The following is a 13,408-nucleotide window of genomic DNA, read 5'->3' as shown; positions in this document are numbered from 1 at the left end:
GGTTTCCGCATCCCGGTGGGGGATTTTCAGGGTGAAGCGCGATGTAGGAATCAACTATCGGTCCTACATAATACGGCAGTGGTGCAAGCGAAGATTGAGAAAGAAGTGGCCCGGGGTCGGGTTGCGGGACCATTCGACATGCCACCAGTTCCTAATTTTGTTTGTTCACCCTTGGGGGTGGTCCCCAAGAAGGACCCGGGTGAATTTAGACTGATACATAATTTGTCAGCCCCAAGAGGTTTGTCAGTTAATGATGCGCTAGACCCAGAGGTGTGTTCGGTGCGGTACGCATCCTTCGATGATGCAGTCGCCATGTTAAATCGCCTAGGGCCCGGAGCGCTGATGGCCAAATCCGACATCGAGTCAGCGTTCCGGTTGCTCCCGGTACACCCGGACGATCAGCGTCTCCTGGGCTTCGCGTTTCAGGGGCGCTATTACATGGATAAATGTATGCCGATGGGCTGTTCCATATCTTGTGCTTATTTTGAAAAATTCAGTTGTTTCCTGCAGTGGGCATTCACAAGAATGACGGGTTTTCAGCATGTTATGCATTATCTTGACGATTTTTTGTTCCTGGGGGCTGCCGGGGACACAGAATGTGCGCAGGCTTTAAATGAATTTTGTGATCTGATGAGGCAGTTTGGTGTGCCATTGGCGCCAGACAAGACTGTAGGGCCATCAACTTCGCTCGAGTTCCTTGGAATAGAGCTCGATTCCGAAGAGGGTTGCTTCCGGTTGCCAGGAGAAAAGGTGCGGAGATTCAGAGCTTCGCTGGAGGCATGCCTTAAGGAAGCTAAGGTGACCTTGCATCAATTACAGCAGACTGTGGGTCAGTTGAATTTTGCCCTTAGGGTAATGCCAATGGCTCGCCCTTTTTCCCGCTCGATTGCACAAGCCATGGTCGGTCTTAAAGAGGGGCACCACCGATCGAGGCTCTCGGCTGAGATTCGCCAGGACATGCGCATTTGGTTGGCATTCCTGGCGGACTTCAATGGTCGGGTTGTCTGGACCAAGCCGGCGGTGTCCTCTGAAGAGTTGGGGCTGTGGACAGATTCGGCGGGGAGTATGGGCTTTGGCGCCATATTTGGCAATCACTGGTCAGCGCAAACATGGCCAGCATGGTGGCGCGAGTGTGGTCTTACAAATAACATTGCTTTTCTCGAACTGTTCCCTATTCTGGTGGCTTTGAAGACATGGCCTGAGGGGTTTAGGGATCACTCTGTGGTGTTCTGGTCTGATAACATGACCGTGGTTGAGTGTATCAATAGTCAGGCAGCACGATGCAAATGGATCCTGAGGTTGCTGAAGGAAATTGTTTTACTGTGTATGCAATTGAACGTACTCTTTAGAGCGAGGCATGTACCAGGGGTGCAGAATCAGGCTGCTGATGCGCTTTCTCGTTTCCGTATGCAGGCCTTCTGGGGTTTTCTGCCCACAGCGGACCCGGTGGCGGCACCATTTCCCGAAGCTCTCTGGTCTCTCGGTGCCCCGAACTACAGAACCTCGTGGGAGAGAGTTTAGCACCCAGGACAAGGAAGGCATATGAAGGGGCGTTCCGTTCCTATTGGTCCTTTTTGGGTTCTGCTAGGAGGGAGTTTTGGGGCCAGGAGGAATTTGTCATAGAATTTTTGCTGTCATTACGCAGGACAGGCAAATCGGTGGCTACGGCCCAGAGGCATCGGGCCGCCATTTCCTTCATGGCGCGGGCCCATGGTATCCAGGATCCTACAGCGTCTTTCGTAGTACAGAAAGCGCTGCGGGGATGGCAACGCCTTGAGGGTCGCAGAGTAGATGAAAGGCACCCGATAGGTCTGGATAGGTTGGCCCTGTTACTGTCCGTACTCCCTGCAACATGTTCATCCCAGTCGGAAACAGTGTTATTCCGGGCCGCTTTCGCATTAGCATTCCATGGGGCTATGCGGGTAAGCGAGCTGGTGGCAAGGAACAAGCGGGATACGGGGGGGGGGTTTGTGCCGAGAGCACATTCAACTAAGAGGGGAGACGATGACTGTCTCGTTTGTCAGGTCCAAGACCGATCAGGGGGCGATCGGGGACAGTGTTGTAGTCCAGCGGATTCCCGGATCTCCCATGTGCCCGGTGGCATGCGTTGAGGAATATTTGGCGCAGAGGGCAGCATCATGGGGGGGGACATTGCTGAGGCACGCAGATGCCACCCCACTGACAAGATTTCAGTTCCAGCGGGTGTTTGCAATGGCAGTCTCGGCCGCGGGCTTGAACCCGGGCGAGTTTGGGACTCATTCCTTCAGGATAGGGGCTGCTACAGAGGCTACAGCCAGGGGTCTGAGTGTGGAGAAAGTGAAACAGTTGGGGCGTTGGTCCTCGAATTGTTACAAAAGGTATGTGCGGTTGCACATGTTGTGAAGCTGATATCATGTACTCATGCTTCTTGTTTTTGTTTGGTTACAGTTTCGCAAACCTACGAGGCGGGGCGGACTGTGCAGTCGACCCGACACCTGGGAACCAGCGGGCAGAGATCACCGGCTGAGGAAAGAGTGGTGTGGGTCGTGGGCCACTCATACGTGAGGCGTGCCGCGGACGTATTCAAAGCAGGTGACATGATTCACGCAGCTGGGGAATACGGGTACAGGGTGACCTTCTACGGAAGGGGCGGGCTCTGTATTGACCAGTTTCAACAATTTTACGAGGATTTGGTAGGGCGGACAAGGTCACCGCCATCTATACTCATAGTACACCTTGGGGGCAATGATTTGGTGACCACTGGTAGACGACTACTTCTCGAGGCGATACTATCCACAGTAAGTTGGTTGGCGAGAAGAGTTCCAGGGTGCACGATTGCATGGTCCCATATGATTCCACGAAAGGTATGGCGGGGGGCTAATTCAGTGTCTGCTATAAATCATTCTGTGAAAAAGGTGAATAACAAGCTTGCTAGGCTGCTCCGTACCAGTACATTACATTCGATTCCTCATGGTTGTATCAGGGGGGACAATATATATCTAGAGGATGGGGTCCATTTGTCCCGGGTGGGGAATTCTTTACTCATAGGGGATTTCGTAGCCTGGTTAAGGAGTTTACAGCATGACCTTTAGGTAGGAGTTTTTTGTGGGGGGTCCGGATAGCCGGTCAACTATCCGGCCTGTGGCGGTAAGGTCATGATCGGTGAGCAGTCATTGGAAGATCCCTAGGGGGGGGCGTCACCCATTACGGATGGGAGCGCCCGGGGGGAGGTGGCCATTGGCCCCTCAACGGGGAGGCGGCCCCTTCTAAGGACGGGACGCCTAAAGGAAAGGGAAGGCGGTCAAGGCCCCTCCCTGGATAGGAGGGGCTACGGGCCCCTCCTGGGAATTTCCCAGGGCCAGGACATCTGCGACGGCAGATGTGGTAAGTTGTGTGGGGTGGGGAGGGGGGTCTACGCTACCTTCTAGACACCTCACACGAGTCCTCGGACGACCACGTACATGGCGTCGAGTTAACAGGGGCCCCCGTCAAGACAAGGGAAATTGGTATGGCACATGAGGTGCAGTCCTCTGTGCGACCGCCCCTCACAAGTGAGGGGGGAGTTCTGGTTTAGGGATCTGACACCGGTTACGACCTTGCCGTTGGCCCTTAACGTTAGGATGTACAATTTCAATTTGAAATGCATTTTAGTAAGGATGTTTAGTATCGGCTAGGAGAACCGTTGTATTAGATATGGTTAAGGTTAGCCAAACATCGTAATGTGAATATGAAATTGTACATAATATGAAACTATTATTTTAATGTTTTGTTTTGGTTTCATATTTTAATAAATACGGCCGGGAAGGGTAACTCCCTTCCCGCCTTCCAAAAGTTCAGACTGTTTCCAGTTTCCCAATTCTTGGGGATTGTGTTGAGAGGGGGTGGCGGGTATCTCAGCCATATGGAAAGGGGCGACCACTCGGTCCCCCCGAACGTATGGTGGAGTACCCCGATCCCCCCGGGAAGCCATTTTGGGCGGGAGGCGCGTCTCGGCTGGTATGCCCGAAGTGGCGTAGCCGGGGCGCGCTGTTTCCCACCCAAGAGTGGGTTGTCCTAGACACTGAAGCCACTAGCCACGCCCCTGGAGGCGGGAGGAGGCGGGTCTACGCCCGCCCAGAGAAGAATAAAAGGAGCAGCAATACAAGGAAGCATCCTCTTGTTCCTGTGCTCTGAAGCTGCACCTCCTCGCTGCACGTGAGCTCGAGACGGAACGAAGAGCCAATTTGGAAACCCACCCACCATCCCCTGAGGACAGCAAGTTGTTGTGGTATAAAGTCGTGTTTACGTAGTAACTGTTTTTCTTGCAGGTTGTTTCTGAATAAAGTTTGTGATTCGGTGCAATAAAGTGGATAATTCTTTGCAGTAAGCTTTATTAAAGATTTGTATCAGAGTGATTAGTAATGTTTTAAGAGCGTTGATACTTTATCTGTTAAGGTAGGAATGTCTCTTTCTCTTAGTCATAGTCTCGTCGTATTTATTGTTTGGTCGGGCGGTAAGGTCATGATCGGTGAGCAGTCATTGGAAGATCCCTAGGGGGGGGTGTCACCCATTACGGATGGGAGCGCCCGGGGGGAGGTGGCCATTGGCCCCTCAACGGGGAGGCGGTCCCTTCTAAGGACGGGACGCCTAAAGGGAAGGGAAGGCGGTCAAGGCCCCTCCCTGGATAGGAGGGGCTACGGGCCCCTCCTGGGAATTTCCCGGGGCCAGGACATCTGCGACGGCAGATGTGGTAAGTTGTGTGGGGTGGGGAGGGGGGTCTACGCTACCTTCTAGACACCTCACACGAGTCCTCGGACGACCACGTACATGGCGTCGAGTTAACAGGGGCCCCCGTCAAGACAAGGGAAATTGGTATGGCACATGAGGTGCAGTCCTCTGTGCGACCGCCCCTCACAAGTGAGAGGGGAGTTCTGGTTTAGGGATCTGACACCGGTTACGACCTTGCCGTTGGCCCTTAACGTTAGGATGTACAATTTCAATTTGAAATGCATTTTAGTAAGGATGTTTAGTATCGGCTAGGAGAACCGTTGTATTAGATATGGTTAAGGTTAGCCAAACATCGTAATGTGAATATGAAATTGTACATAATATGAAACTATTATTTTAATGTTTTGTTTTGGTTTCATATTTTAATAAATACGGCCGGGAAGGGTAACTCCCTTCCCGCCTTCCAAAAGTTCAGACTGTTTCCAGTTTCCCAATTCTTGGGGATTGTGTTGAGAGGGGGTGGCGGGTATCTCAGCCATATCAGCCAGTGCCTCGAGTTCATTGACACATATACAAACCTGGTGGACTGTGCACAAGCCAGGTAATCCAGTTAGTAGGGAAGCAGCAGCTTTCTAACTCACAGCACATCTGCAACACATTTAATTCTCAAGACCAAAACGTAAAATATCTTCACACCGACTACTAACATACTAACTACAGCTCCAAAACAACGCCAGGCTCTGATTTGCAATGAAATCACCTAAAACCAGGGGGATAGGATGGAAGGCCCATTTGTCACTGAGAAGCCATATCAGTGGAAAAATGTACAGCATATAAATATTTGTAGTGAGACATGAAATCATGTGAAATGAGATCTGTGGTTTCCCCTTTGCTCTGGCTAGAAGTGCTATGCGTGATTTGGTCAATTGGAGGTTCATGGTTATTAAAAAAAATTCTACAAATTCATATAAAGTGGCCATGTTTCAATAGAGATGCTAAAAGACATGAGGGCTGGTGGAGATATTTCAACTCTCTCCCATATAAACTATTTCCCTCTATTAAATGAACTTCAAACCTCGCTTTCAAGAACCTTTCTGCTTAAAGTCTTTGGGGGCTATTCACAAGGTAAACTTACATCTGAGTAAATCTTCACATGTATGTTTACTCTTAAACGTTGTAGCATATTTACTACTGTAGACTATTCACCATTTACAGGTGTAAATTTGTTTTAGGCTTACATGTTTACACCCTTGAAACCAGGGGATTGAACCTAAGAGTAGGTGGAGACTTCCACCACCGGAGTGGAGAACTCCCCATAGTAAAATATATAGAAAAGTTATAAACTTTATGAAAGCCTTTTAAAAGAAATGTAAAAATATGTTTGTAGATAAATATTAATGTAAAATAAGTTTATATATTTAAATGTAGAAAAAGAAAAAAAGCTACAGAAATATTAATTATTTAAAATAACATATTTAATTGAAATAAATTACATTAAAATTGTTTTAAGGTTTGATATAAAATACACCTAAAGTAAACGGTTTATTTTTATTCATAATGTATAAAAGATTATTAAACACTATGTATGCAATTAATCTAAGTTAATTCAATTAACTTTAAAAACAGTTACAAATACAAAATGTTATTAAAATAGGTTAAATTCAATAATGTATTTTAATTTATAAATGTTTTACATTTAAATGTATATATATTTTTAACAGGTCTAACTAGATTAATTAATTTAAACATTATTTTATAAGACCTGCAAGTAGATTCATCAAGCCGAAATCGGCTCCCAAAGGGCCATATTCTGAAAATCTGGCCCTTTGCGAGCGCTATTTTTGCATTTGGGATTCATCATCCCAAAAGCAAAAATCGCAATTCTAGAAATCGCTAAATTGCGATTAATTGCATTTAAGGAATCTCAATTTGAGATTCCTTAAATGCAATTCATGAACCATTTAAAAATTGCGAATTCGCAATCTGGGGCCGCTATTTACCGCAAAGTCTAACTACATGGTAAATAGCAAAAACTTAGAAAAATGCACTTTAGTGCATTTTTCTAAGTTGTATGTTACACACACACATGTGCACAACACCAGTGTACATTACTATTTCAGGGGTGCTACAGGGTGTCCTTTGGACACCCTGGCACCCTTGAAATTGCTTCCTTATTTGCGATTCGCTAATTGCTAATCGCTAATAAGGAATGACTCCCCATTCATTCCTATGGGGCCCATAGGAATGAATGGGAAAGCCATTCCTTATTTGCGATTAGCAATTAGCAAATCGCAAATAAGGAAGCAGTAGAAATCGCATAAAATATTGCCATTTCTACATGCATCCCGTTTTGCGAATCTTTAATAGCGAATCCTTAAAATTCGATATTAAGGACTCGCAAAACATGACCATGATGAATCTGGGGTCTGGTCTCCATTACTTTCTGTGTGAAAGTGTTGCAGTTCTAGTAGTTGACCATGTGTGGTGCTTGACTTAGTTCAGGTCTGAGCGGGAGCACATTTACTACTGTTTTGGGTCAGTTTTGGCTGTAGTAAATTAGTGTGTGATATAACGTGGGCTTACTCTTTTGTTGGTGGGTGCTTGTTATCCCTAGACCCCTTCCTTAACCCCTCATTACTCCTCCTTAATCCACTCTTATTAAGTAGTATCCCCCATTTTCCAGCCACTCCCTGTGCCTCGCACATTTGCTACTAAAATGTAGGCATACGTGTGAGGAGTTCTTCACAGTCTGGCAGAGGCAGAGACCCATGCGTTTTGAAGTATGCGAGTAGTACTATTCTAGTACCACTACACATACTACAAAAAACAGCTTGTGAATAGGCCTCTTTCTATTTAGTACTTAGATCTTACCTCATTCTTATACCACAAGGTTATAACGTGCTATCTTGAACATAGATTACCAAGCCTGCTTGACCGTGTCAAACCTTTGCAGTTTAATAGTGTTTTACACAGACCTTCCTGAGCAGTGTTAGAGAACCTGACAAGTGGTCTTTCTCGATGCGGATGTCTTGAAACCTAAAAATCAGGATACCTTGTTGCGCTTATGGTATATAAGGATATATTTATGGACTACTCTGTTCTGTCTTGTTTATTTGTAGCTTAGTTTAAATGTGGAATTGGCTGATGTTTCTTATCCACTTATGTTACTCTAAAGAACAATCCGATCCCAAAATCCCTAATCCATCACAAACTATGTTTGTTTTCTGTTACAACCTTCAAAGCATGTCTTTTCTTGAGGGCACCAATATTGGTATATAAACATTTCTGTCTATTTAAAAGCAGAAGATCCTTGACCATGTTACTATCTAGAGCCATCTGGTTGGTTTCTAGTAGATGTGGGTATATCTTAATGTGTTAATATTGAAACGTTGACTTCCATCCCGCTCTGCACAATTTTTGTACTTGAATTGGAAATAATGATCTCAGAGCGTTTGTCCTTCTGGAAGGCAGCGGTTTGACATGGTGACAACACCAAATTCAGGGCTGGTTCCAAAATAACCTAAAATATAACAGACTAGAAGTCTGGCAGATTATCCCTACAAGAAGCAATATGCTAATGTACATGGAAAGGGAGGGCAATAAAATATAATTCGCAGCAGCCTGATCAAATGCAGATTAGACGAAACGCAGTCCTGTGACCCAAAATCCCAGTGCACATACAGTATGGACGGGGAAAAAACGGCAGTTGGGTCTTTTTATACATATTTTTTTGCTGCTAGCCTAAGACACAAACAAGCAAAAGGATTTCTTTGATTGATGTATTGCATAAAGATTTTGCACTGAAACAATAATGGAACAAGCCTGTTTTCTGCTTTTGAACTAAAGATGGAAGTTTTTTGTCTCATTGTTCCAATATGAAAAGTGAAGCAAAATCTGATCCATATAATTGTATAAGCTGCAAAAACAGTGCAAAATCAGTTTGCTCCATTTATTTCTTGATGCTAAATCTTACTGTAATGTGTCTTGGGGAACATTAAATGTAATCATATTTACTCCTTTTCTTCAAACACAAGCTACAAAATAAACTGCTGGTCAAGCCCTCATATTCCTGCATCTGTATAGTGGTGACATCTTGGTCCATAACTTCTCAGATTCAACAATGGCCCGCCTCAAGGGTATTCTACACGCTGCAGCATGTCTCACCCATGGCATAATGAAATCCTCACCTTCATCCTGATTGAACTCCACTGGCTCATGTTGCCAGACCATACTTATTTAAAGACCAGCTGCATTATTTCCAAAGCCCTCACAACCAGCATCCCCACTGGCTGACAAACTCACCATATTCTGCAGCTCTTGGCCCACACACAGCCAGAAAACCATCTGCCTGGAGACGAAGAAGTGCGAAACAGAAAAAAAGATAACAGGCGTTCTCCCGCTATGCACCCAGGATCAGTCCCATCCCTGTATCCATCAGCACTGCCCCAACTCATGAAAGTGCTGAAGATTCACCAATGCCCACCATCAGCCTTAGAAACCAGCTACTCCTCCTGTCACGCATTGACAGTTTCTACTTTTGTCCCTTCACAGTGTACCACTGCATTCAGGAGTGGATCATCCTATACGAATACCACATACATACATCTTTATAGAGGTACAGTAGAGTAAAAGTACAGTGGAAGTATCGTAGAAGCAGCTTCTACTAATAGGGCTACCAGCGAGGAACTAGGACTCCTGCTACACTGCATTCATTTATAACTTCCTGGCCATATAAGCATTTGGCAGAGAACACTAAGATATCCATTTAGCAGTTACCCTCAGTTGGGCTTGTTGGGTTCCAATCCCAAGATGTTGAAAATCATTGGAAAGCGCTCTAGCTAGAGAGACACATGAATTTAAACATTCCAATAGGATACTATGAAATTGATAATTTACTGTAGCTCTTCACTGGTTCAACTCCCATTACATATACACTAAGGACCTCATTAGAATGGAACTTTAAATCTCTATGGGGCCAGTAACCTTGGACGTCATGTAGGGGTTCCCTTGGCTTGCCCCTTTAAACCCCTGGCACTGCAACCCCTGTCCTCAAAGGTGTCAAAATCAGGGCAAAGATAACAGGAGCAGTGGCGCAACCCTTGATTTCCAATCATTTTTCCTTATACTAATTGTAAATAATATTGTATTATACCCTATTTGTGTAATAAAAACATGTAGCATAATTAGCTGGAACAAGACCTTTGGTCCCAGCTTGGGTAAGTAAGTAAAAAAAATTGCTTTTCAATGAATGTTGTGTGCATGTTTGCTGGTGGAACTGTGTTTATGCGAGAAAGCATTTGTATATGTGAGCATGCGTCTATTTGTGAACATGGGTGTCTGTGTGTGAGTGAAAGTGAGTTATTCAGTGTCAGTGTGTGAATGTGTGAGTGAGAATGATGGTCAGTATGTAGGAGTGAGCCAGAGTGAGTAACAATGAGTGAGTGAGATTAAGAAGACTGCAAGTAAGAATAAACTAGTGCAAGAGAGTAATAGCGCTTGTTAGTGAATGGGAGTGAGTGAGAATGTGGTGTCAGGCTTGTGAGTCTGTCGTTGGCCCTGGCATACCGAGGGTAATTCTTGTCTTTATAGAAATACCCATGGCAAAATTCTGGTGCTCGCATAGTTGAGTTAATTCTTAACACAAAAGATACCTGTAACAAAATATTGGCACTGGAAGTCATTCTACCTCTACCTTGGCCTACCAAAAACCCTGACAAATAGGCTACAGGTGGTGATGAATGATGCTGCTCGTCTTATTTTCAGACTGCCAAGACGTACTAAAGCATCCCCCCTGTTATAGAGTCTCCATTGGCTCCCCATCAAGGAACGAGTGGAATTTAAAAGCTTGTGTATAGCCCACAAAGCCATCTATGGTATGGCGCCCGCATACATTAAAGATCGTCTGGCAGTGTATAGCCTAAAGAGTTTTCTCAGATCTTCAGACTCTCAACTATTGGTCTGCCCTCGATACAAACTTGCCACCAAGGGCGGAAAAGCCTTTTCGGTGCTGGTTCCTCAGCTATGGAACACACTACCTGAACCACTGCGCAGGGAAGAGAACCTCCTACGCTTTAGAAGGGGGTTGAAAACGCTGCTGTTTAGGAGGTCCGTGTGAGCCACTTAGGCTAGTGGAAGCCTTTCTGTATTGTCAAAGTTGTTGTTTTTACCATCGATTCCCAGGCGCTTAGAGGCCTGTAGGTGATTGAGCGCGCTATAAATCAAAAATAACAATAACAATAACAATAACAATTCTTGACATAATGGACCCCCATGTTAAAAAACTTTTACTGGCATACTGGGAGGTAATTATTCCATATAGGGCACCTGTGGAACAATGCTGCCATACTTGAGGAATTTCTTGGAATGGGAGCATTTATAGCAAGTTGCTGGTACTAGCACATCGGAGTTAATTGTTGGCATAAAGGAGAACAACCTGAGATACGGGAGAGTGACAACCATGACAAAATTCTGACTATGGCATACAGAGGTCATTTTTGAAGAAATGGTTACCTATGGCATATGGACAGAATACATGCAAAATTATGGCACTGGCGTATTGGGGACAACAGTGAGAAAATGTGGGCCTTGCCACAATAAAGGTAGTTTTTGACATATGCAAGTTCCCAAGTACATTTCTTTTAATGGGATCAAGTACTGGGGAGTATCAAGTTTCAGTGGCTTGGCACACCATGAAACGAGTTAAATATTGAATGAATGTCCTTTCAAAGCCTATGGCTTTTAGCCAGTTCATGCGAAAATTGTGCTCAAAATGCACTCTGAATTATGGTTTCTCAGAAAATACCAAAGATCTCTTTGCATTCACAAGTAGATTTCAGCTGCTGAAAATAGTCAAAATCCCAGTTTGGCAGTCTGGAAATTTGGTAATTCCTCATTTCTTAGTAGGGCATCATGGTCCAGCTCAGAATTTCCCCACTCCCTGAGTTACTGGTACCCCCAGTATAGATAACTACAAGGGCGGGAAAATAACAGCCCATTTTTAAGGCTGCTCGTCATGAGGGCCTCAGAGTATTTGCAACTTGGGAATTACTTTGCAAATCTTGTTTAATGTAAAACCTCCTTGTCGCTGTTCGTTACTGTATAAAGTTGCCCCATACCTCACAGTGCACCTGTACTATATAAATCTGTTAATTAAAAAAATAAATAAGAGCCTCTTCCTAGTCACGGTTCACTCTTAAAGAAGGCAGCAGGTTACCCATTCAGATAGAATCTAATATAAACACTAAGGGCTTCATTTTGATGTTGGTAGGACTGTCACCAACATGCCGTCTGTGGCGATCCCACCGACATCCAGGCCATTGGTCTGACCGCCACATTACGATAAGGACGATCTGACCGCAGTAGTCTGGGGGACAGACCACCACCTCCTGCAGGCTCAGGGAGCCAGTCGGGCAGTGGTTGGAACACTAATCCCTCCAATGGGGGCAGTGCATGCACAGGCACCGCCGTAGGGATTAGGATGTGCATTTCAAACAGCCTTTTCATGACAGTCCCACCACCATGAAAAACTGTTGGAATGGGTCTTTGGCGCCCAAGCAGGGCCCTGTCCTCTGTGAGCAACTGCTAAGTGGCATGGAGTGGCCCCCAAACATGCATGCACCATGTAACAGGCACCAGATGGTGTCTGGCACACGGTGCACGGATGCTTGAAAGTCGCCTTTTTCTACTGCGGCTTGTGCTGCCACACTTTTGCGGGCCACAGCAGAATCCGCAATACAAAAATGCAATTTACGACCACCAGCATGGCTGTCATATCGTAATGAACGGCCGCGACCACAGATGTCTTGTCGGGTGCTCACCTGCCCACAACAATGGTGTTCTAACTCTCTTCCGACCACCATACGTAATGAGGCCCAGAAGTCTCTTGACTACTGTTTGTGTCAACACAAACCACCCCTTTGTGTGTACATGGCTGGTGTAAGTGTAACACAAAAGTCACCCATCAGTGGCGCATGTCCACCTTGCAAAGAGGGGCACAGGACTTGAGAAATATACACTGGCCCACAGTCAGTGGTTAATTTGTAAAATATTAAGTGCCAGGGCCCAAGCACTTTGCAGGAATCCACTGCATATGGCCCTTCCAATAGCTACTCCCACTGCTGCGGAATGCCAATATTACCTATGTGCTAGATTTAGCATTTTTGAATAAATGCTACACTGATGAATTCTGCTGAATAATAGACTCACAGCGCCATCATGTGGTGTAATTCAATAAACACTTTTGGAAATAAGTCCTGCGACGACCACCAGCAAACACCGGTACAAATTAAGCACTGGTCCCACTGCTTCCTTTGATCACTTCACTCCTGCAATTGCTACACTATTACTAAGCACCATGCATTATGCCACTGTGAACCATAGGCCTTTAACACACATGAATCTCAATAGCTGCTTCGCTGGAGCATGAATGCTGGGAAAGAGGTCTGCTGCTCTATGCATGCCGCTGTGCCTGCATTTACAGTTTGAAACAGACCACAGAACTGAATTTTTCCCTCATAAATGTTCAGGGAGCTTGATATTTGGGTGTTCCTTACACACCATTGCTTTGTCCACTGCTGTTGTCGTGAATCTGGTGATAATCAAACTGACTGAGCAATCAAGCAAACCTCCATACTACTGCTGCATGTAATATTGTACATCGTATCCAAAATGATCTTTTATTGGAAAAGCAATAGGTAGACATAATTTTCCATTTTGTACAAGT

General features: G+C 45.4%; 1 protein-coding gene across 1 annotated transcript in view; it reads left to right on the top strand.

Moving 5' to 3' along the window:
• AFAP1L2 (actin filament associated protein 1 like 2) overlaps positions 1-13,408 on the top strand; it is a 588,328-nt gene that overhangs the window by 531,633 nt on the left and 43,287 nt on the right. The gene's annotated exons all lie outside the window — the stretch shown is intronic.

Source organism: Lissotriton vulgaris, chromosome 5 (genome assembly GCF_964263255.1).
Source record: "Lissotriton vulgaris chromosome 5, aLisVul1.2, whole genome shotgun sequence".
NCBI lineage: Eukaryota > Metazoa > Chordata > Amphibia > Caudata > Salamandridae > Lissotriton > Lissotriton vulgaris.
Note: the sequence above shows the minus strand (reverse complement) of the source record. Positions and strands in the feature narration are given on the sequence as shown.